The following is a 26,640-nucleotide window of genomic DNA, read 5'->3' as shown; positions in this document are numbered from 1 at the left end:
CCAGATTCACAAAAATCCAGTTTTGGCCAATAACTCTGCAACTTTCCCCTATCTAGGAAGGCTAGAGCACAGAGTCGGCCAGTAGTCTTAGTTATCAAACCATGGTTGGCACCCAGTTGCCAGAGGGCAAAATGAGACTGGAAAGACCAGATACTGTAAGTTACACTACTCATTCCTTGTGGATAACAGCCTTCCTCAATTCAGTTTTAACTTTCTAGAACAAAGCACAATGCCCATACTAAGCACCTAATATATCTGACACTCGGAAAGTGTCAGCCAAACAGCTCTTTGTTGAAGTGAGATCTAAGGAACAGATACATGACCTTAGACCTAAGAGCATGGAGTATTGTGGGCTTGTTTCAAAAAGGAAGCCAAACTATCGTCACCAGCAACAAACAAAACAAATGAACAAAAACAAACAAACAAAAAACACAAACATGAATGTGGTACAAAGACCCAAGACCTGGCTTAATTCCCTTTATTCGTTTTCAGTCATGTGAATTTAAAGGGGTAATCATAATCACATACAGCTTATTTCCTCATTATAATAAATAGAATAATAATACTAACCTCACAGTGTTGTTATTAGGAATGAGTTAATATGAATAAGAGAAAAATTTGTGAACTTATAAAGCACTAAAAACCTTTAGTCACAAGGTGCCTGGGTGGCTCAGTTGGTTAAGAATCCAGCTTTTGATTTCAGCTCAGGTCATGATCTCACAGTTCCTGAATTCGAGCCCCACACAGGGCTCTGCACTGACAGTGCAGAGTCTGCTTGGGATTCTCATTCTCTCTCTCCCTCTCTCTCTCTACCCCTCCCCACTTGTGCTCTCTCTCTCTCAAAAAGAAATAAACTTAAAGCCTTAGTCACTATCTATTGTTATACTATTGCATGGAAATGAAAAAGCTCTTCTGAAACACGCGCACGCACACGCGCGCGCGCACACACACACACACACACACACACACACACTGTAGGGTTTTTTTTTCTTTCCCAAGTGGCTTGATTCCAAAGCAAACTAAACCAAGATCTTTACAAACTAGAAACAGTATTTTAAAATAACTGCATACCATCTCAGCTACTAATTATTTTTAGGATTTTACTATATGCAGCTAATTGAAACTGTTCAGTCCTTTCCATTCATTAGTTTTATTACAAGCACTCCAATGAATTAAAGAAAAATCCGTCATCACCACCTTCCTTGAAACTTTCACTGTATTGTCACAGAGGCCTTAACCTTACAAAAGCAATTCACATTAATTCAGCACAAGTCACAGGACTGGACAGGGGATGAAATTTTGGCATTTCTAATAAATAGGACACCACTGAATAAGTTTGACAGAATACTATTATACTCTTGATGTCAGGAAATGGGGCAGACAATGCTTTCCTTGTTATGGTGAGGTGCATTTTATACATCATTGACTATATGGAGACTCCATTTGACCTGGAGCAAACCAAATGTGTGAAGTGAGGCACTCCTTAACAGGATTGTTACTTTATTAAAAACTCACCTTTGCACGCTGATAAGAATTGAGCCCTGAAAAAGGATAAATTACAATGATATCTACTAAGGAAATTGTGAGGTTATAGGCATGTCCACGTGAACAGGTGGATACTCCATCCCAGGTAGCTATATACTTCAACATAAATGGAAGCTCGAGACATCTGTTGCTTTTGTTTCTTAGTAGTAACTATCGAATGCTTTTCGTGTACCATGCTTCATATATACTTACTCAGCATTCATGTAACCAATATAAATCATCTTATCTGGTAGCTCTTCTAATCACCATTTTACAATTTAAAAAAAAAAAAAGCTTGGAAAACGTATATTAATATACTTATATTCATTTGCATGTGGCAGAAATAGGTTGGCACAAGTTCAAAGCTTATGTGTTTTGTACTTATTTATATTTTCAAAGTACCTGGAGGGTACACACGTATCCAAGTCAACCTCTTTTACATCTGTCTGCCCCAAACGTATCCGTAATTATGTTCATGCTGGTAAATTCTATATGTATGTAACATTTTTGTTTCTTTTTTTAAGTTTATTTATTTGAGAGAGACCAGGCGCACGCACATGTTCAAGTGGGTTGGGGGGAGGGAGGGAGAGAGAGAATCCCAAGCAGGCTTCATCTCACAAACCTTGAGATCATGACCTGAGGCGAAATCAAGAGTCAGAGGCTCAACTGACTGAACCACACAGGTGCCCCTAGAACATTGTGTTAAATAAACACCTATTGCATGTTCAGTTCTATGCTACTAATGACACAACTACTGAAGATCATGAAATTCTGGTACAGTATTTCTATATAAATGCATCCTTCATATTTATATTTTTCTAGTTATACCAAAGGAAAGTAGATAGAAGATTCTATTCATATTTAGGGCTTTTTTTTAATGTGCCATCATTGCCCCCACATGATCAGTAGACTTTGGCTCTGGAGTCAAGAGACAAGCACTGATTCCATACTTTTTTTTTTTTTTTTTAAGTCTAAACTCTGTGGTCTTTGAGGAGCACTCCAGCATGCTGAGTCTGTTAACTATTTCCAGCAGAGGAATAAAAATATTTGCCCTATCTACTTCAAAGGGCAGTTGTGAACATCAATAGTATAGTGCATGAGGGAAGTATTTTATATTGTATAAAACTCTGTATGCTGTGAGCATTGTTATTGGTCATCATTATAAACTTGGAGGCGGCTTATAATTAAAGAGATAGTTCATACGGTTTTGGCCCTTTTAGGACTTTGAAAAGACTATAGTTACATCCAGGGGAGTTAGAAAGAGGAAAAAAATAAAAGACACAATGCGTTATATTTCAATACTCATAATAGAAAACTACAAGTTTATACCTGCAAACAGAAAATGACATGGAAAGCACCAGAAAAATTTATTTTAGCAGGTCTTAGTCAAGAAAAATCTCTTTCAAGTTCTTAAAAATCACATCAAGTCTCCCTGCCATTTCTTTTTAACTTTCTACTATCTTCCTATACTGCTATACTGCTATTTCCATGAGCTCTGCTCTCATCAGAGGATAAGTGAATCAGCTGGCAGGCAAAAGCTGGAGTTCTAATCTCAGCTTGGACATGGGGGATTAATAAACAAATATTTGTAATGCTTCCTGAAGAGGAAAATTCTCAGTTATTTTTTATTAGTATTAACAGCATATCTGTATGTGGACTTGGCCCCAGCATCACATTGCATATTTAATATTATTATATGGGCTTCATTACACAAATGAAATAAAATGTTACTTATAAAAATACTCTTTCCCCACTGTAATTTAAACACACGGCTAAGAGGTCATTTTTCAAACCATCAGTGGCCTTGCAATTTTCTGAAACTTTCAGCTTTTCTCAGAAGGAGCACTCAGGTAAAATATCTCAGTATGAAAAAAGGCTGTGACCATGTAAACACGTCTAATTATCAGCTGAAATCATGAAGAAACTGAACTGTACAATTTCCAAAAGGCTCACTTGGCTAGCAGTGTGAATGGCTTGCTCTTACACACATTAACCCTTGATACTTCCTCTGCTAAACCAGCAGGGTGCCCAATGCCAGCACTGGAATCGGAGGTCACCTCTCTCTTGTACCCTGGGGAGAACTATCAGGCACTGGCCACCATTACTGCTGCCTGGCCGGGGATATAAGGATTCAACAGACCAGTAGGCAACAGAAAACGCACCCTTCACCTATGTCTTTGCCTCACCAGAAATCCTACGTTCTGAGAAAATGTTCAAAGGACAGGAGGAATTTATTTTCAAGTATTATTTCCCAGACCTTTGTTCAATGATTCAGATATAAATTGAAGAAACTGGAGACAGAACAGTTCTAATCAGTAGTATGTGAAAAAGTGGGTATATTCAATTTTCTCCCTCAACTTGCCATTGGTTTCTATCAGGGGGTCCTCAGTATCTCTTCCATCTGCTAGGTTTCTATTAGTCTGGCTACTGGAGAATGCCCCACTCCTCACAGAGCTCCGAGGGACATCCTGTGGTTCCTAGCTACCTAGGAAGCTTCTGGTTCATCACTTGGTGGGGCTTCTTGAAGAAGACAGGCAAGACAAAGGAGCAGGGTCACCTCACCTCTGCTCTGCTTCTGGAAGAATGCCAAGAAGCCAGGCTGCTCCTCACCCTCTCCTGTCTGGGTGGGCGTGAAGAGGCCAAATAATAGATTGCCACAAGGTAGAACAACCAGGAGAAAAACAATGGCCCGTTCTACTATCCTCAAGTAGTTGTAGGTGAGGTGGAGAGGAAGAAGGAGGAAAGTGCCCTTTCAACATGCAGACTGCATTAGTATCAAGTAACCGTATGTAACTGTCCAACTCGAAACAGACTAGAGCTAAAAACAAACAAACCTGGAAATGTGTGCTTGATTATAAAGAGAAATTTGAACGAGCATTCGTATAGTGCCTACACAGGAGGCAGGGCAGTCTACTCAAGATCAGCTCCTAAAGAAGACTGGGTCAATAACACAAAGTCGTATATCATGGTAATGCTGAACAGAGAACCCAGTATTGGCTGTTTTGGCAGATCAGGAACTTGCTGTGTGGACCGAAGCGCTGATGGTATTACAGGCCCCTTTTCACACACTTTACCACCACAAGCTTCCAGAGGAAACAGCCAGTGATAACACCCTCATTGGTATGCACCGTGACGGTTCACATCCAAACTCCAGGCGATCTTGTGAACTATGCATCAGGGGAGGAAGAGGGCTATTTTCCTTCATTTCACACTTTTAAGAACTTTTAGTCATTTGTGATTCTTTCTCTATCTCTCAGGGCGTGTGTGTGTGCGCGTGTGTGTGTGTGCGCACACACACGGGCACACATGCGCCCACCCACTTCCCTCTCTTTCATCCTCAATTCAAACATTAACCTTTGATGTAACATTTTTGCTCCTCATCGGAATGGAAAGAATGAGCTTCAGAGAAGCAATTGAGTTGGGAGAATAAAAAAGATGACATCACTTCAAACGTGGACTTGCCAGAAAAGTATCCTTTCAAGTTCTCCCCTGTGTCACCAGCCAGGGACCCTCAACTCTCCCTGACCGCTGCATGCTGCCCCCGTTTCATATCTTTTGATCACCATTTGTTTCATGCCACCGTTCATAACACCCCCCATGTGTATACGTGTATGTTGCACTTGTGTACTTTTTAAAGCTGCTAGCCACGTTCACTTTATCAATTCCCAAGTGAAGGAGAGGAATTCATTAGCATCAGTTATTAGTTTGATAATTCTAAATAAAGTCAATACAAACATTTACATGGCATTTGCCCAGGGAGAGGATCAGGAGTGAGAATTTGGGGCCACCTGCTCACGTCCCTTCTGATGCACCAACTAGAAGGTACACGGAGCAAGAAGACCACAGAGGTGGGTCCCAACACTAATATGCTCTCTGTTCCTCCAGAATACAAAGTACAAAGTCTTGTAACTTTTCCCTTCTCACAATCCATTCAGGTCAGATGCAGGCTATTTTGAGAGGTGTTCAAATATCACTGAATTCCATTCTGTGCCTGCTTCTCCACCACCTCCAACACAGAGCAAACACAGTGAGAAAAAACATGCATTGGAGTCAGACTGACCTGGGTCCAAATCCTACTCACTTTGGCCTTCTTTTGCCACCTGAATGCTCAAAACTCTGCAGTGGAAAACAACAACCATGGTATTTGCTCACAGTTCTACAATATGGACTCTTCTTCTGTTGACCCTACCAGTGGTCCCTCCAATGGCTGCAGTCAGCTGGCTGGTTGGCTGGGGGATGGCTCGACTGGGATGCTGGGCTAGCGGGACTTTTCTCCACCCCCACCTCCAGTAGTCTCAGGGCCTCCCTGGCTCCACGGGGCTCTCCACCTGGTTTGAGCACAGGGTCTCTCTGGCAAGGTAACTAGACTTTTTTCCTGGGTGACTCAGGACCTCCAAGACTGTAAAAGTGGAAGCTGCCCGTCCTGATTAACGTTTTGGCTGGAACTGAAACAATGCCATTTTGGCCATGATCTATTGGTTCAAGTGAACCTCAGAGCCAGCCCAGATTCAAGGGGCATTGATGACACACAGGAAAATACAGAAGGTGTCGGTCATTCGGAGCCACCAACATAGCAGACTACCACCGCCACTTAACAAATCACTTAATCTATACATTTTGACATAAGGTCGGTTTCACCATCTGTTAGAAAGGAACAATAATATCCCCATTTTTATGGAGACCTAACAATTAAACATAATAATAGATATAAGGGCTGGCACAGAGGCTAACACACCATAAATACTCTATAGTCTCGTGTATTCCAAAGTGCTTGGATTACCCAGAAATCCATGAGCCCCTTCCTACCACTGTCTACCTCTCCCACGAGAGTAGAGTTTATAGTTCATGTTACTGTCTTAGAAGTTTCCAGTGCCTAGTACAAAGCTGGGCATTCAGCAGACACCCCATAATAAGTTCTTGTTGAATGAGTATGTGACCAAATGAATGGTATACACCATCTCTAACAACTCACTTCCACAGCACATGAACAGATTGAGCTATTTCACAAGAATTTCTTATATGCGAATGAAAAGTTATCAAATTCAATGTCATGAGCAATCACAGCAGTCTGGAGCTCTTCTTCACCTCTTTTTAAATATAGTATATATAGCAAATTCCCCAAAAATATTTTGCCAGATTTCCACTGCCTCAATTTTAAAACTCAGGCACACGATAAGTAATATGGAATCCATATGTCTGTGATTCATTTTTACCCAGTTCATCAAAATGCTGTTTTTGTATTAAATGTCAAAATGCCTTTTATGTCTTTATTTATGAGCCCTTTAGAGCTGTTATTTTTAAATGATGGTAGAAGATGTTTTGCCAAATTTAAAATTTACAAAGGCATTTGTAATTTTGTTCCAAACATCAACTTGTGGGAGAGTTAATTTTGTTTACTCTTGGGAAAATTCCTATTTTTTCAAATATAGACTTTTAAAGTTTACCTTAAATACTCAAAATTCTCTTATCCTTCATTTTAAATGTACTAATGAATACAGTCACATATGTGTGCATCCACTTTGAAGGAGAACCTCACTGTCTCTGTCACCTCATTCTACCTCAACTCTGTACCTTGATGAGAAAAAAAGATCAATCTGCCATTGTCACCTACTTGTAAGGGGGAAATACGGTGCAAATTTTCTTCTCAACAGTTCTAGATTGTGCAAGCTTCTTTACATTGATATACTATATGCCTATCTTCCTGCTGACATCAAACTTCATTGAACCGTCCTCTCTTGTCTTCTTTCTTGTTTAACCTTTTCACCGTGAGATTTAAAAGATGCTAACAAACTAAGAGACCTCTTCACAACTCAAATTTATGTGATAAGCTCATTGCAATCTGAATTAAAATAGAATAAAAAAATACCATAAAATAGAATATATACCAATTAGATAGAATAAATATATGCCATAACATAATCTTTAAAAGTCAGTGTTATAGAAACTTAAAACTCCTATATTTTAACTAAGAAAATCTGAAAACCAGATAAGGTCTGTGACCTTAGACAAATCAAACTCTGAAGTTTCATTAATCTATAACATAAGGGTAATGAAGCCTATACTACCCCCATCACAGATTTATTATGAATATCAAGTGAGTAATATAACATTTCATAAACTACAAGCAATACTAAGGCTAATAATTAAATATCTGGTACTACCTGTTACATATTTTTATCTCAGTTTCCAATATAAACTGATGTAAATTCACTTTCTTCCCTAATAGAGCCATTTCAGAGTAAAACTATTTATGGCTAACCACCGAAGAGACTATGGAAAATTGGCTTGCCATAACTTTGAAGATCACAAATGTGAGGCCTTGTAAGCTTATCTGCTCAAGGTTCATGCTCTCTCTCCCAGAGCCTAGGGTTTGTAATGCCAAGTCACCTGCTGAGCAATGGCGAGCTGTCTGTCCCTTCCGAAGGAAAATGCCATCTACGTGGCACCAATACTGTTAGGTTCGCTTAGTCAAAATGTTAATCACTCCAGGAGCAGCATTCATGGATTTGAACTGAGACACATTCTATTTCCAAGGCTTTGGTGAGGAGACCAATCACACAGCTAGAGCCCGAGCTCAAGCTGAAAACCAGCTCTGAAGCGTGATTACTAACCAGGATCAATGCCATGCTAGTTAACCATATTTTCTAGTAAACAAAGTTTGCTTCCTTAGTAACCTATTAAAACAGAATACATTCTCTTCATTGTTCTGTTAAAGAATGTAAGGAAAAACAAAATAGGCTATCACCATAGCTAGGTCCCTTTTCTGGAAATCAGACAAGAGCAACTCCCTACCACACACCCAAATCAGTCCTGCACGTAGGAGGAATATCATGTTTCTATACTACCGCAGAGCTGACTGGGTGTTAATTTGAATTTTAAGCAGAATCAAGCTTTTGCTCAGGTCCATCCCACCTGTCAGCGGATAGTAGTATAACAAGATAATTACTTCCTCTTATTTCAAAATGCCAGACACCCAAGACTTCCATGGAAAATGAACAGACCACCTGTATTACATTTTATTCTAATAAGTCTAGGACTTATTAGTCACGGACATCCTCTTAAGTTATTCAGGGAAATGGTGGTAGACAACATGTAAACTGTACAAAAAGGTAGAACGACAGTGTGAGATCACTTCAGAAACATACTCAGGGAAAACTTCTGCAAGAAGCAAGATGGAACTATATACATAGCATTCATTCATGTAGCTGTGCTTCCTTGGTGAAACATAGAAGGTCGAAATCCAAGGTTACTGAGAGAATGAAACTAGCAGTGCTGTGCTTATGCTACAAAACTGTTGTTTATTTGGTCCCTCAAAAATGATAAAGATTTTAGATGTAAAGTCTCTTTTAAAATCCATAATCAGGAGCACCTGGGTGGCTCAGCTGGTTAAACCTCCGACTCTTGATATTGGCTCAGGTCATGATCTCAGGGTCCTGAGACTGAGCCCCATGCCAAGTTCTGTGCTGAGCATGGAACCTGCTTGGGATTCTCTCTCTTTCGCTCTCTGCACCTCTCTTGCTCATTCATATTCTCTCTCTCTCTCTCTCTCTCTCTCTGTCTCTCTCAAAAATAAATAAATAAAATTCAAAAACAAACAAATAAATAAATGCCATACCCAGAATTTGGCCTTGACATAGCAAGGCATGGCCTCTCACAAAAGAGAGCATGATTATTCAAATCTTACAAATGATTTGATCAAGATTACAAACGCCTATCAACGTTGCACTGAAGACCTAGAAAACAGAAAAGTCTGGTTGTGGGTGAGGCTGTACGTGTGTATATGTTCATCAATATGTACAGTGGTGTGCCTGAACTTCTCTGCCTAGGCATAGCCTTGCACATAAGAATTAGTTTAGAATATTTAATGATGCTTGTTTACTTTTCAAATTCACCAAGAAAGAATTGACCCTTACTGATAGCCAATAAGACCTATTATCACTTAGGGATAGTTTACAGGGTTTGGAAAAGATATCTCTGAGTTAAGGCAAGTGAAACTAGGGACCGTTGACTACTTTTATGCAACATTACGTCACTTATTCCACTGCTGCCTTCCCTAGCTACACGGGTTCAGTACCTGCTTACTTGGTAATTGGCATCTACCCAAAGATCTGTCCTGGAGTATGGAGGAAGTGGTGAAAAGGAGCCACAGAGAAAGGTCAGTATTACAGGCATCCATTCTGTGCACGCAGAGAACACCTCATCCCTATATATGTTGAACGCATCTTAGTGCCTATAGGTATACACCTGCAGTAGAGGGACCATGTTGCCCTAAGCAGGCCATGAGATTCAGGGTCAGGCAGCAGAACAAGATTCAAATCACAGATTTGACACTTCCTGTTTATGTGACAACAGTTTTACTCAATTTATAGATTTTATTATATTTTGCTGTCTTGTTAGGGAAATGAGCTTTTTTAAAAAAAACTTTTTTAATGTTTATTTTTGAGAGAGAGGGAGCGAGCAGGGGAGGGGCAGAGAGAGAGAGAGGGAGACACAGAATCCGAAACAGGCTCCAGGCTCCAAGCTGTCAGCACAGAGCCCGACGAGGGGCTTGAACTCTCGTGACCTGAGCCCAAGTCAGGTGCTCAACTGACTGAGCCACCCAGGCATCCCATGAAAATGAGCTTAATGAGGCTCATGTTATCCTGAACGGTCCAGTTACACACAACTTTGAATCCAGATGTTCAAAAGAGATCATCTAAAAATAACATTTACAAGATCTCTCCCATTTGATGGAAAGAAAAGCATCACGTCGACAGCAGACCAGTGTTTCAGCAGGAGGCAGGGTGCAGTCTTAGTGCTGGGGAGTAAGGCACGCTCTCTGCGTCTTAGTGACATTGTGACTGCTTGCAAGTCCTCCGCTGAACTTACTCTGCACTCTGCGCATTCCATCAGTGAAATGAGGAAATGCAGCCTGCCTCTTAGGGTCTGAAAATGTAAGACAGATCATGCCACTCCCTTGCCCAAAACTCCCCGGGGCTTTCCGTCTTCCCTGGGGTAAGAGGCAGAGTCCTTACACGGGGCTGCAAATTCCTACAGACCGGACCCCACTCTGACCTCCCCCATTCTTCCCCTTCCTTCCCTAGAACACTCCAGGCTGGCCTCTCTCTCAGGGTCGGTCCACTTCTTCCCTTTGCACCCACCCCCGCAGGTATCCACGTGGCTGCTACCTCACCTCCTTCGTCTTCACTCAAATGCCACCTGCTCTCCTTTTCTACTCACCTAGGACCCCAGCACCTCTCTACTCCTGCACTCCCTCCATAGCACTCACCACCTGCAAATATTTCAAAATGTATTGTGTTGTCTTAACTCCTTACACTGGAAGGAAACCTTCAAGAGGGCAGGAATTTGTATCAATTTTATCTCCTGCTGTATCTCTGCAGCAAAGCCCAGTACTAGAGATGGCTCAATAAATATTTACAGGATGAATAGATTTGTTGTGAGGTATCAGACAGCGCGTTATCTGTAAAGCACATAGCACGGTGCCTGGCACATGGTAAGAACTTAATAAATGATACTATTCATTCTCGAGAGCGTGTAACTAAGGGTAAGATTGTAATCTCTGGAACCCTGAGTGGGTCCCCATTGCTTTTGGCCATCAATGGTGCAATTAACACCTAGGTTTCCCCAAGGTACTAGAAGGCCACTGTTCTATTGTTGGGCCTTGCCATGACTCATCTGCAGGTCTTGGGCATGAAAGTCTCTGCATCTGTAAACGAAATACAGTAATATCTCCCCTCCAGGGGAGAAAGAAGCTAAGGAAAGTTCCAACCATCACTTGCTTTGCCATCTAAAGTGAAAGGATCCACAGCATGATTTAAAACATATGATATAGGATTAAAAATGGGGGAAAATTGGGGCGCCTGGGTGGCTCAGTCGGTTAAGCGACCAACTTCAGCTCAGGTCACGATCTCGCGGTCTGTGAGTTCGAGCCCCGCGTCAGGCTCTGGGCTGATGGCTCAGAGCCTGGAGCCTGCTTCCGATTCTGTGTCTCCCTCTCTGTCTGCCCCTCCCCCGTTCATGCTCTGTCTCTCTCTGTCTCAAAAATAAATAAACGTTAAAAAAATTTTTTAAAAAATGGGGGAAAACTACTATGATGCACTAAAGGCATTGTTCAGCTGGTACTCACACGCTCCACCCAAGACGGTTTCAGCCACAGCCTCTCTTCTTTGGGTTAAGGGAAAACACAGTCAGACTTTCCTGGGGAAATCTGAGGATCACGTTTGCCAACTGGGGCAAGTCATTCTTTTCAACACAGTAGGAAAAATGCAGGGAACGAGAGTTTGAGTCTCCTGTTCACCAACGGGGGAGCACTACGGCAGCAAGGAGGTTAATACTTACACAGGTAATTAACATGTCCTGGATTTTCATATTCTAATCCTATAGTTGCACAATTGCCACTTCGGTCCCAGAGTCCACAGGAAGAAGAGAATGGAGAGAGACAATGACTGGGATTGGTTTTGGGGAGGGGCAGGGAAACCAGGTGACGGCTCTGGGTCTCTAACCACTTCCTCATGAGGGACAAGTGCAACAGAGGAACGTTACCAGCGAGCACTCTCCATGTTTTATAGGATGGGGTGCCTTGCAGGTATTTGACACCCCGATCTTCCCCAAATCCCCACTCCCACCCCTTCATGCCTGCACGCGGTATATCTGGTGTCACTGTTTATTAAAGATAACTAATGCCCTAAGTCTTTATTTACTTCTGTTTATTGCTATTTTAGCAGGAGTCACTGGAGAGCTGCTATGTTTCTGGTCCACTCGGGTTCCTTAATCACTGTTAGTAGGTAAAATCATCTGTGACAACTAATCCAAAAAGCAGATTATATTTATTTTGGCTACAGTGGCTTGCAATTCGTTAAAATCAACAAAGCCTTTTCATTAGCCCCCTGCTGATGTCCTAAAAACAGACATTTCAAGAGTCTCAAAGCACTGAGCTACGCATATGCAGCCAAGCTAATTCTGACAGATTCTCAGTGCCATTCTTAACACAAAATCTTATTAAACTAACAAACAAGAAACAGAACCCCTCTGCTTTCAAACAAAAGCTTAATTAACATGCCTAAACTCCAAAATCAAAATCATAGCCGCAAAGCTTCCCCAAATGTGGAGGCAAAACACACACAGAGACTGTGTCATTAGTTAAGCAAGATTTACCAAAAATCGGGACTTTTTTTTTTTTTTAATCATGTGGGAAAGGATTAGAAAGCAGAACCAGGGTGCCTATTTCTAAACAGTTCTGCATGGGCATTCTGGCCTTCCAAAGCTGGGATTGTGACGAACTGGCCTGCTGACAGAGGCCACAAATCTACTGAGCAAAGGATCAAGGTCTTCTTCCAGGGGTTGCCAGAGACGAAACAGCTGCAGCACGCGTTTAAGGACAACAGCGGTCCGTCAACGCCCCCCATGTCCTCCCTCACCTCCCTCACCCCTGAGACCTCACGGCTGCCTTCTGCAGGCTACGTCTCTTTCACGCACTACCACCCAGCTGTCCACTGCCAAGGAGGGCCTCTTCAACACCGGATTGGATCGTAGGGCTCAGTGTCGGAAACGGGGGCGTTCCAGAAACGATGCTCACAGCGGTGACTCAGCCACTACTGTGCCACCAGGCAGCGGCCATAATTAATGAATGTAGCAAAAGGTCTACTCAAGGAGCAAAGAAGGTAGACAATGATTTATGTTTACCTAAGGGGAAGATGATTTAGCTTTGCAAGAGCTTTCAGAATGAGGAAGCCCAGAAATATTTCGCTATGGGGTGGTACCTCTCCAGGCCTGAAGAGAAATTCAAAGAATGGGCAAGCAGATCCCGAAACAAAGGGTGGGGGGCATCTGCATCAGAAGATGTGCTCCCTCCTGGCTTTTTCCCTCCACGGCTCTGATGGAGAGCTGCTGTGATTTCCGTATTTCCGTGACCGCTGCCACGATGGAATCACTTGTCAGCACCCCCGGCGTAATCCTGAACGCTGTCAAGGATGATCACCGGACGGTGCTTCACGCAAGTCTCTGTCCTAACACGTGGACTTCCACTGGTCAACAGGGGAAGCCAAAAGCAGCCCTTGAGAGCAACGGCTTGCTTGCTTCTCAAATGCACGAGGGATGAGGGCATCGGGCTGCCTCTGAGACACAAGGGTCCCGTTCATCTCCACGGAGGGCCCCTGTCCAGCAGGCCCCTCAAGGCAGTACTTTCGTTCCCTCTGGTTCACTCCAGGAGCACAAGAGCTGTCTGTTAGAGCAGATAATAAAATCCAGCCTAGAAGGAAAATCCACATACAAAGCTGCTCTCAAATCCGAGTTTTGTCCACGGGGAAAAGTGAGCCACATCTGATATACAAGTTGTCATTTGGGCTCTCCGTAATTAAGACCATTGTTGCCATGGCGATCCAGAGTGGCGCAAATGGGCGAAAGGCTACCGTCGTGGCTTTCTCGTTGTTGATATAGTTTGTGGCCCCAGCTTGGGGTTATTTATGGCAGGGCAAAAATGAGACTCGGGCAAACAGGAGAGCAGCACCGGGCAAGGTGAGGAAATCTGAAACTCTATTACGTACCCAAGACACTGTTTTCAATCGCCCCTCAGTCCCCAGCCTGCCTTATTCAATAGATAATAAAAGTGTGCTGTCTTCCTTATGTATATTTACATCGAGCAGCTCTTCCCCGGCACATGTCAAAGCTTCCTGATTTTCTTCTCTATCATCTACCACTATCTGGAGGATTATACTCGAGAAGATTTCCAGGTCATCGCAACAGGACATTTTTCTGAGCCACCTTATCAGGGAATAGGAACCACATGCAGTTCTCATGCAGGGAAACAAAGAATCCACTTGGTTTTGTGATTTAAACAGGATGGAGACACAGCCTTTATTATTGTTGTCACAGAAAACATGTTGAGACCAGCAAGACAGCAGCCCTAGCCCTAAGGACTATTTCAACTGGATACCTCCTAAGGTTATTCTCAAATAAATGAGAACACACCCCTCAGTTTTTGTTCCAGCTTTTTTTTTTTTTAACAGTCTCCCTCTTTTCCTGGCTTGTTCAAAATGGGCCTGCTGTTCTATGTTCGGGATCTCCTTGGGACAAAAGATCCTGAGCCAAGCGAGAGAAAAAGGCCACACAAACAGCTCCGCACCTTCTCACGCAACCCCGAGACCCCGTGTGCATCTCTGCTAGCAAAAATCGGGGACGAATGGAACAGTGTCTCCCAGCCTTGTCAGACCCAAAGGGGGAGTTCAGGCACTTGTTAAAATACAGAGTGCCAGGTTTCTGCCCGGGAGCAGCTTCAGCAGGTCGGAGCACATTTGGGGAACAGCAAAACAGATGAAATTGGCCAGGTGCTCTGAAGGACGAACTGCACCTTCATAAATGAGTAAAGAATTAAATCCAGAGTCAAAGAATGTTAGGAATTGTTTTCTGACCCGTTCTGCTACACAAACAGCTACTTTGACACAACCAGCTTCCTGCCCAGGAAAACTGAGAGCACCCATGGAAAATGAGAAGTCCATGCAGGTTCATGTGGTTCCTGCACACCTCGAATCCAAATACCAAGTCGTTTGGTAATGTGTATTCAGCACGGGAGGCAGGGCTTTCAATTTTATTTTTCAACTAAAAATATTAGGAGAGAAACTAGCAGTTTAAAACTCAGGTAGGGGCGCCTGGGTGGCTCAGTCTGTTGAGCCTTTGACTCTTGCTTTCGGCTCAAGTCATGATCCCATGGTTGTGGGATCGAGCCCCGCGTCAGTCTCTGCGCTGAGCATGGAGTCTGCTTAAGATTCTCTCTCCCTCTCCCTCTGCCCCTCCCCTTCTCAGGCTCTGTCTCTCTTTCTAAAAAAAAATAAAAATAAAAAATAATAAAACTCAGGTAAATGAACTAGCCCCTTTTTGGGGGGCAGGGGAGTTGAGCAGACACTACACTTAGTTCAGAGATACAAAAAAACAAAAAGGATAATGTTTCAGTTAATGCCAGGGACAGTAGCTCAAGATGTTGAAAGAAGCATATAATATTTCCCCTGGGGGACCTGAAGGTAGCAGCGTAGGTGACAAAAAAGCCTGGAAGACGGAGGTAGAGAAGGGAGCTTTCATCTGGTCAAATGAGTCGCCAGTGCGCAGGCGGAATGCTGAATGCAGCATGCTGTCACGCAGCCGGCTCCCCCTTGCAAGAAGAATGGCTCAACACGGCCCCAATTACTATATTTCATGGACACTCTGTCTCACTGGAATACAACTTGTTGGGGGATTAGTGTCTAGAGAGAAATTCTCAAATAAGCTTTTACTAAAAGACCAGGCACCTAGCTGTGGCAACTGCTTCTTTTTAATTCCGAAAGCAATCCAAGCCATCACCCAATAGTTCTGCCCTCTGATAACTGAGTAAAATCTAATACTGTTCCTGAAATTTTATAGACATTCCTCTCTTTCTAAGGACATGAATAGTATATATACACTGTTCAAAGGCTCGATTTTTCTCTTTTGTAGCAAAATGGCAAGAGCCTATGGGAGAGCGGAGCCTGGGGCAATGTTCCTTTTTGCTTAGAAGCCACCTGCTAATCACCTGCAAATAATAACAGACTACAAGGGAGGTGGCCCAGAGATGGCCCCTCACCACCATGAAGGGCAGGGGTTAAGTAGAAACAAAGAGAGGGAGGCTTTCTTGGCCTGAGGGGACTCTGCAAAGTGACCAGTGAGAGCCTGCCCCAGGATGGATTCAAGGGGCAGAGGAGCAGCAGTTAAAGATCAGAGGCAACTTGAAATGGGCCAACGAGCTAGACTTCTGAAGTAGAAAGAAAAAAATAACACCTCCAAAAAGGTAACACAATCTCAGGGCCAGCAGTATCTTGGAAAGTAACTTGCTCTGCCTCTAGGCTGAGAGGTTGAGCCAGACGGATATGGCACGTAATGAGCCCCTCTCATCAAGCTGCTTTCAGAAATAAATGGCGCCCTTTCTGTCCACCGCAAAATGGCGCCCTTTCAGTGCCACACCAGACAATGGCACAAGGAAATGGAATTACCAGGTAATTAAGGAGAACACTAGCTTCAAACAGGACACGGCAAAATCTGACTATTCTTTAACTCAAGCGAACCTAACACAGACAATTCAAAGGGCATTAAAGGCTTAGAAAAACTGTAACTGAGAAGTCGTTAAGGGAAAAGAGTTTAATCCAGTTCCAATCTTTAACTGAGAAAGAATTCAGGCATGTAAGGGATTTTGATGGAATAAGTACGAATAATTATTTTCCAACTACTGAAAAGTCAAGGAGACAAAAAAGGGCCCAAACTAGTCTAGCTGAAAAAAAAAAGACAGTCTTGAACATGAGGGATGGGTGCCTAATGGTAGCTGTGGAATCCCGTTCTTTGGATTGTAATGAACTATAGAATAGATATCCATTGATCTCGTAGCATTGAGGGCTCTCCCTGCATGAAAATTGTAGAACGGCTTTGAATTAAGACTTCACTGGCTCTTCCTTCACCATTACATCATCCCCAGTGCCCCATGGAGCCAAACTCCCCTTCGTCTCCCATCCAGCTCTTGTTTCTTTCACCCAGACGATGTCTCATTTTGTTCTGCCCCCTCTCATTCATCCCCCTCCTCCAATTGACAGCACGGGAAGGGGGAAAATGGGCATTTCTCCAACCTACTTCCCAATATTTACTATCATGTTTAATTCATGGCACCCATCTTCATTACCCTCGTCATGTCAAGGCTGCCAAGGCCCAGTTGAAGCATTCCCTCTCCCTCCTGTCTTGTCTCCATGCTCTTGGACATTTTTGTTGGCTTTGTCATACAAATGGATGACTCCTCCATCTACCCTTTCCTTTGCTGCTTGACTCTACCAGCCTTGACACCACTGCTCAGCCCCCATTTTTACCTACAACTTAAAATACTGATCTCCTAGGAAAACAACCCCCAGATACCCATCGGTTAATGAATGGAAAAACAACAGTGATATAGGCATACAATTGAATGCTATTCAGCCTTACAAAGGGGTATGATTCTGACATGGGCTACAACATGGACTTTGAACACATTATGCTGAATGAGTAAAACAGAGTCAAAAGGACAAATATGTATGACTCTGCTTATGGGGTCACCTTGAGTAATCAAATTCACAGAGTCAGAAATTAGCATGGTGGATGCTAGAGGCTGGAAGGAGTAGGGAATGAGGAATCACTGTTTCTGTTTGAGAGGATGAAAATTTTCTAGAAATGGGTCATGGTGAGGATGGATGACTTCAAAACAGTATGTCTGCTGTATTCAATGCCACTGAAACGCACATTCAGTGATGGTTAAACTATTAGGAGAAACCCAACCACTGGTCTCCCCAATCTGTTTAGGACTGTTCAAGTCACACTTAGATCAAGCCTCACTGTACTTAGTTTCAGAAAAAGTATGGCAGGCTTTGTCAACAACTGGCGGTGAAATTTAAAAATTTATCTCCCTTCCTCCCGTCCCTCTTTCCTTCCTTCCTTCACTCAAGAGATATTTACCTGGCAGCTACTCTGTAACCAGTAAAGTACTAGAAGATGGGACGGAATAGAATTTCTAATCTAGAAAAGCAACAGTCAAGAAGCAACTATATGTCCCATGTAAGTTAAGAAATAGGAGACAAATGCTTGGGAACATGCGATGCTTCCCAAGGTGGGCTGGGGGTGGCGGGGGGGGGGGGGTGGGGGTGGGGGAGGGGCTTTAAATAAATGTCTTTAGGCAGAGCCCTGGAATTTGAATAGAAGTTAGATGAATAACAAAAAGTGTATAGAAGAACATTCCAGACAGAGAACTGCAGGTATGAATGAGAAAGAACATAACAGTGTAGGGGATGTAAAGCTGTTTGGCTTGGCCGGGGTGGAGACAGAGGAGAGAGAGAAGCCATGAGGCCTGCCCAGAGATGACATTAAGCACCTCAGACATTGAACCAGACCTCCCTAGTCCCTTCCTGGTGTAAGATGCTATTCAACTGTTAAAGATGCTAAGTGTGATCCCTTTCCAAGCATAACCGTCTTGCCTGTTAGGCCATCATCCTCCCTGGGTCCTCACAGAAACTGTGCCTGATTTTCCCCACCCCAGAACACCTCTCACCCCTGCCCATACTATGTCACTCTTACCTCACCCCAATTATTAGGCCCCTCATGGCTTCATTGGATCTCTCTCCTGTCTAGGTCCATCACTGTCCTCACTTCACAGACATTCAGCCAAGTTTATTATGTAATCTTCCTCTGACTCACATCCCCTCTGAAGAACCTTTCTCTGACTCACTTCTCCCTCTTCACAAATACCCTTCTTCTTCTCCTGCTGCTTTAATCTCTCTTCTTACACTTCTGATTCAGATATACTCAGGTCTCTTTTGCATCGTATTGCTCTTTGGCCACTCAATGCTAGGGAACGTGTGAATGTGGTTCATTTCCAATTTTCTGTCTAACTTCCTCTGGGCCCTCCACCATGAGTACAAGGTAGTCCGTTTATTCATGCCCTGTGTTTTCCTAGGCTCACTTCCTTCTGAGGTTTATTCAGAATTATGCTCTCCTCAAGCTCCTATCCCATTACGTTAAGGAAATGGCTTTATATTCTGATGATCCTGTGAGTACCTTCATCCCTCACCTTCTCTTGCCTCTGCTGTCCATGGATTTGTTTCTACAAAAGGACTTGGTCTACTAGCCTTTTTTCCTGGAAGATGAGACTTCTCTGCATTAAAGGAGAACATGGCCAAGAAGTAGAACATGGTTTTTTCCCTTCCAGAAATTTCAACCTAGCTAAGAACATGATCATTATATACTTTCGTGTTTTAGGATGAATACATAACTAGAATATATGTTATATGTCACTAGATATAACATCATAATATGTATCATTGTATATCACTATAAAATATCACTGTTACGCTTTGTTGCCTTAGGATAAGACTTAAATGGTACCAGGGCACATTTCAACATCTAGATTTCTTCTAGCTGATGAATTCAAGGAAGGCTACAGCAAAGAGATGATGTATAAGCTGGACTTGAAGGATGAAGGATTCCAGTAGGCCTGACAAAGATTTGTGAGGGGTCCCAGACAGAAGGCAGTGCAAGTCTGAAGCATGCCAGTTTGAACACATGAGGTCCCATAGTGGTTACACATTTTAAAGTGAAGAGTAGAGAAACACAATGGTATGTGAAAACTAGAAGTACATGATGAGATAACGCCATGGAGATTTCACTGCCAAGTTAGTCAGAAAGGACCTCATTGTAGATAATGGGATATTATCCCGGAGTGGCCCACAGTGAGACTTGAAAGTTGAAAGGCTGAAGGTCGAGTTCAGTTAGCAGGCACCTGTCATCACCTGGCCCCCAAGTAACTGGAGAAAGGCACATAGATATTAAAGATGATGTGCAAATTCCTTCTAATTCTCAAACACAGATCTCTGTCCCTCTTTGTCCCATCCTAACCTTGTAGGTGGAGGTGTTTCTTACCTTTCCTGACTTATGATTTAGTTTCTTCAATCCTACATTCAGAGGTTTCATTTTCTTCAACTCAAAATTACTTTTTCTGACCATAAAAATAATACCGACTCTTTGTGGAGATTTTGAAAATTTCAGAAAAATAGCTTTCCCCAATATTAAAAATGCTTTCCCTTGTCCCATCCCACAAAAGCACATGGCCCTTCTTTCCTTGTCCTGTAAAACATCCTGACATCCTAAAAGTTTCCAAGTCTCCTTAACTTGCCATTTCCCTCAGCTCGAAACCCCACCTACAGGAAGCCCAGCTGCACCCCCTCTCTCCCCTGCACCCAACTGACCCAAGTACCCTCCTTGGGATTCTCATAGCTCTTGGACTCCCCCTTAGTTAGAGCTCTGATCAAATGCAATCAAAATACCCACACTTGCAGCCATGTTCCCCAATAGTCTACGAGTTATGAGGATCAAGAATTATGTTGAAAAAATAGATAAAAGATTTAGAATAAAATGAATACTCTTTTTCTTTCTTTTGAGGGGGAATGATCAATCTAAGGAAGACAGAAAATGAAGCCACAAAAAAAATTTAAAAAAAAAACATATTCAAGCATTTCTCCTTAATGACAACCAAAAACAAAATGAAAAAGTAAAAATAAAATGGGAAAGATTTTCATAACACATTGAAGAGAAAAGAGGTTAATATTCTTGTTGTGGAAAAAGTTTCAACAAATAAGGGCAATGATGACTATTTCAACACATAAAAATTAGCAAGAGATTATGAAGATGTAAATTCACTAAAAAAGATACAAATGACCAATAAAATTAAGATGCTCAGCTTCATTAATAATTTTTAAAATGCTAATTGAAATAATTATAAGATACCACTTCCCAATAATAAATGGGCAAAAAATTTGAGTTTGATATAACCATGGCTAACTAGGAAGTGGGTGTTCATACAAGGTTGGTACAAGAGTTATTTTATATAGTTTTTAAGCTATCAACTGACAGTTTAATGTAAAATTGAAAATGGAGATCCACTCTGGCTCAGCAATCCTACTCTATATATCTCTCCTATGGAAATAGGACCACAAGAAAAAAAAGGAGATACCATCACGGAAATAGCACCAAAAAAGGGCTGTCTATCAATAAGGGAATAGACAAATATTATGATATGGCCATTTAAGAGGATACTAAATATTCACTCACCTGAAAAGATGTATATATGCTCAGTAAGTAAATTGCAGGCTGATGGTATGTGGGAAGTTGCATTTTTTTTAGCTGGAAACAAGACTAGTTAGATAGATATCTCTATAACCATTGGAATGTGTAGAAAAAGCTATTAATAAACTGTGAATAGTGACTGCTTCTGGGTGTGAGTGGCAAAGGAAGATTATGCTTCAAACACCAAATTTCTCGGTTTTCCCCCAACAAAATGTTTTTTTTTAACTTTGCCATATGTATCTTTATCTTCAGCACTTAGCATTCCTCATGGTAGATGCTCAGTAAATGTTGGTCAAAAAGAAATCCTTTCCAGACCATCATGAATTCTTAGAAATCTACCACTTTCAACCATTTGCAAACCTAGTGTGATCATACTTCACTGTTCCCTTGTTATTTTGCTTTCCTGGCCTAATTATTAATAGCACCCCCTTCACGCTCAAAGTGACTCAGTTGGGATGAGAAATTATATGGTTACCATTACGAAACTGCACAGAAGCCCTCGTTGTTCATTAGCAACTCCTTCCCCAAACTCTTCCTCCGTATCTTCAGGACACTGTGCTTGATGCTCCCCTGTATTTCTCTTCCCTTTCCAACGGCTCATTCTCTCATCCATGATTCCTTTCTTGCGTTTCTTCCTAAAGCTTACCTTTCCCAAAAGCTCTTCTTTCTATGCTCGATCCCTGTGATGATGAATATTCTCTCACATCCACGTGCAGGGGTTTTCTCGAGTTTGGGCCTGTGCTCCCCTCGAAGCTGATTTGCTAGGGGATCCTCCCCACTTAGATTCCTCACACCCCAAATCTTCATTGTCTACAACTGAAGGAGTGCCTCTCCCCCTCCTAAATGTTGCTACTATGAGGCCAGGTGGGGGATCATCGTGGGTTGTCATTTCTGCACGGAACAGCAGCAGAGCAGAGTGAACTTCTAGGTGGAACTAATTCCCTGCATTCAAATCATACTCCTTTACTTGGCCAGACTTCTGAACTTCTCTGCACTCACCTTCCCCATTTTAACATGGGAGAATAGCAACTCCTCCATGGGGCTACTTTCAGGATTAAATGATGTATTATATTTAAAGCACTTAAAAAGTATGGGGCAGGGGCGCCTGGGTGGCGCAGTCGGTTAAGTGTCTGACTTCAGCCAGGTCACAATCTCGCGGTCCGTGAGTTCGAGCCCCGCGTCGGGCTCTGGGCTGATGGCTCAGAGCCTGGAGCCTGTTTCCGATTCTGTGTCTCCCTCTCTCTCTGACCCTCCCCCGTTCATGCTCTGTCTCTCTCTGTCCCAAAAAAAATAAATAAACGTTGAAAAAAAAAAGTATGGGGCACATACCAATAATTATAGAATTATAAGCTATTATTCTATTTTCAAATTTTCTATAGAGAACATGGATTAGAATAATAATAAAATGTATTAAAAATGGTCAATGGCTCCCAATGATTTCTAAAAGACTGTGAACTGTTTGCCTAACGTAATGCTCTACTCTTCAATAATAAAAGGAAACCATTCTCTTCCTGTAACCCTGCTCTCTGGCATTTTTCCTCTCACACCTCCCAGCTTTTTAGCCCTGCTCCCACCCTCCACTCTCCATGTTGTCTGTTTTGTCTTTAATAATTGGCTCTCAAATGAAAAAAAAAAGCCCCAATTTTTAGCATTCGCCAATTTCTGTGGAATAAATACTCTTCCCATGGCTGGTGTCAAGGTACCAACATAGCATCATGGAACCTGCTGCTGGGAAGAGATGTGCAGCACATCACAGACGGTATTTCCACCTCCCAATATGATGGACACATCTCAAGAGCACAGATAATTGCAATGCATGGGGAGGGATATAATTAGGAAGTGATAAGTTTTCAGCATTCATTACTTTTGTTTTTAATATAAGTGATTTATTGTAAGTTCATATAATTTAATTTTTAATGATATATTGTAAAAGCTGGCTCATGAAATTTCTAGAAATTTAACTACTGCCCCTCTGGGTATGAGCAAGCTCCCACACAGCGTACCAAGCCCCTGCCTCAAACATTCTCCCTTCCACTCCAGCTTTTCCTTCCTCCTGAATTGGCTTCCTTGCTCTCCTCTGCTCACCCCTGGCCTACCCACTTTACAATGCAGGATTACAGCACCCCACTTGTCCATCCTTACTTACCCAGCGCTGTAAGCAGTTGTTGAAGAATAGGATACATTTAGCATTTACGTATATATATTTCTTATCCTTTACACTGATTATTTTGTCTCACCTTTTCTCCTACCTCCAAGTTAGATCATTTTTGTTTCATACCGACTGAGGAAAACAAGAGGGACTACATATTTGAGAATCATCTGAGAACCTGAAGGCTTCTCAAGCTTCACCGTTTCCTGCCTAATTGATGCTGATATTTCATTTCCAATATCTACCTCACTTGGGTTTAGAAAACTACTATTTTGCATGTTATAAATCTCAGCATAATGGAGGTCTAGCACATAGTAAGCATTCAGTAATTACCTGCATATTGAAGAGATCTGATATTTCAGTAGAAAAGTTAAAATTCTAACTTCGTAATTAGCTAAAAATGTGGATTGGATTCCTCGTCAAGGTAGTTTGGCTTCTTACAGTGAAGTCAAAGAAACAACAATATAGTCTTGGTAGTTGTATTAAGGCATCGTAGTGAGAAACAGGTTAACAAGTGAGGGTATTCTTTTTATAAAAGCAATGAAATAAATGTCTTCCACCAGGGGCAGAAGGCACAAGCACATTACCACTTAGAGGATAAAGTCGTTGACGCCTTTATTAATGTGAAAATGACTTGTTTAGAAATTCCTGCTGTCACATTCCTGGACACCTTGAGGACATGTAGACACACACACACACACACACACACATAAATATATATGGCTTGATCATACACTCACTGTGAAACATTTTTAAACCCCAAATGTGATGGGTATGAGCTAATTTCATGAGAGATAATATTTAGGGAGCAAATTGTTTTTCTCCTACCTACTTTGAAATAATATCATAATTGTCTCTCACAGACATACCTCAACAAAAAGAGAGAGCAAGCGAGAGAGAGAGAGAGAGAGAGAGAGAGAAGGTTAATGGACTTCATGTTCCCATGGAAATTCTGGATTACATTAGAATAGTCAAAGATAAGCACCAGTGGTAAGGCATGAAACCTAGATTTCAGAATCAGAATTGCCACATCACATCCTTTCTGAAATTAGAGCAGGGATTTCAGATTATCATTCGTTCACGTCATTTGCATTCCCTGGGCACATATCCAGTAGCAGAAGTTTCCCGAGACGCATTCTCAAGCCACACTAGAGCAGCCACCCTGAAGATAAGGCACACTAGCAAACCCAGGGACTGTACGAGAGCGTCTTCCTCTTTTAATTGGTATTTATATCTGCCCCAAGAAAGAAGACTATTTTTCAGGCAGTCTGTTCAGTGAAGAAAAAACTCAAAATTTTGGCCTCACTTAGCCAGCAGTAAGCTTTCTGCTAATCCTCGGTCATAAATAAATAGCATTGACGAAGACATTAAAGATGGAAACAATAAAAATAGTCAGGAAGGGCAGGAAAAAGATTGCCAGGATATTCTGTCTCAGTTTGCAAAAAAGGTATTAAAATCCCAACAACACAAAAATAGCCTTGAACAATGACTTTTTTTTTTAAGGGAGGGGGAAATTGCTCCCGACTTCCTAAGATGAGTGTCTTAAAGGTTTCATTGATTAGTTGATAAGTTCGCTGGTGAATGATTAGTCGATGAGGCAGAAAGGTTTGAATTAGTTACTAGAGCTCTGCCTCCCGTGAATAAAATAGGGGGAGTGTTCTCTCTCCCACCCTCTGTGACAGATGATATCTGTTTTCTCCTGTGAGTTTGAATTTAAGAGCCACTGAAGCTCAGCAACAGTATATTCTGGCTCAAATGAGCTGAAAATTGCATTCAATTTGAATTTCAAAAATGGAGGGGAAGAAGGGGGGAAAAAACCCTAACGCTCACCAAGTCTCCACACTTTTCAACTACTTCCTGCTGCTTAGCTACATTCCGCCAGGCTGAGGACCTGAAACCAGGATGCACGCAGGGAAAGAGCTTCGCTGGATTCCTGCCCAGTCTGAGTTTAAAAATAAACTTTTAATAGTCAGGATCAAAGCAAACCTCACTTTTACGCACATGCATAATGCAGAATGCGACCCACCGAAGAAATAGATTTATCTTCTCCAAACTAAAAATTGGCCTGCTCTTTTTTTTTCTTATGTACTTTGGAGGTGATAAAGGTGAAGGTGTTTTCCCTGGGAAACTCTAGAAAAGCAAATTTTTTTTTTCTAAATTTTAAATTAATTCCTATTCAGCTCACTTAAGACCCTCATTCCTTGTTGCTTGATTTTTCTCCCGTCACCTGCCTCACATGACAAAGCAGATGTGTTCTTGAAAAGTTGAGTGAGTGGACATTGATTTTGTTCAAATCAAATCATATTTCAAATGCTCTAAGAGAGGTGGTTATTTAAAGGAATCTTGTGATAAATTATTTTATAAAACCAAGTTATTTATAGAGTGCAAATAAGTGTCCCTTCATGCAAAGGCATAGGAAGCATGAATTTGCAGCACATTCTGGTTTCTAAAGGTAGGGCATACCTTCAGTTTACAAGAAGCACAGATTTAACTATCACCAATAATTAAAACTAAACTGATGTTACACAAAACACAGATGATATCCCAGAACCATATAACTGAATGATTCTTGGCCAGAACTCCATTTTACGATAGTTTGAGCTAAAGGAGCAGACAGAACACCAAACTCATTTCAATCCACTCACACATGGAAACATATTCTCCCATTGCCTAAATTATTCTCAATTTGCAAATTAAGCAACTTGGGTGCCATGAAAAAGGTAATTCGACTTCTAAAGTGCCATTTTCCACATTGAAGCAGAAATCTGCTGAATGCTGTTCAGAAAATCTGACTCACTGCAGAGGGGTCAGCACCGAGCAGGACGGAGAGGCATCATCGTCAGCTAGTGTGCACGAATTTCTTGCACACCCACTCTGCACCAGACCCTGCAGCAGGTACTGGGGGTGACAAATAAATTACTGATACTGCCTTGGAAGAGCTAACTGCTTAGGGCAGTGGTTTGTCACCTTTCCTGAGTTGTAAGCCCATTTGAGGATCAGAGGGAAGCAGGAACTATTTCCACAAAAAGGACCTCTCCACATTCGGATCCTGTCAGGCAGTCATTACAACGGGGCTCTAAATTCAAGAGACGAGCCTGTGTCCAGTTGACCAACTGAGTAACGATGGTGGCCAAGAACAGCAGGATGATTTTCTTTCAAAAGTGAAGTAAAGACTTAATATCTAGGTATACTTGGGAAGAACTAGGTATTTGATTGGTAAGAGACGGGATACCAAGTCCTTTTAATAAGTTCACAGAAGACAGGATTAGGAAGAGGCTTCCAACCTTAAGCAAGGGACAAGACAGCAAGAAAAATAATACTTTGTTTCTTCCGCATCC

General features: G+C 42.0%; 1 protein-coding gene across 9 annotated transcripts in view; it reads right to left on the bottom strand.

The window, feature by feature from the left end:
• ESRRG (estrogen related receptor gamma) overlaps positions 1-26,640 on the bottom strand; it is a 627,347-nt gene that overhangs the window by 411,552 nt on the left and 189,155 nt on the right. The gene's annotated exons all lie outside the window — the stretch shown is intronic.

The sequence above is a fragment of the Leopardus geoffroyi genome, chromosome C3 (genome assembly GCF_018350155.1).
Source record: "Leopardus geoffroyi isolate Oge1 chromosome C3, O.geoffroyi_Oge1_pat1.0, whole genome shotgun sequence".
Taxonomy (NCBI): domain Eukaryota; kingdom Metazoa; phylum Chordata; class Mammalia; order Carnivora; family Felidae; genus Leopardus; species Leopardus geoffroyi.
The sequence above is the reverse complement of the archived record's forward strand: the minus strand, read 5'-3'. Positions and strand labels throughout refer to the sequence as shown.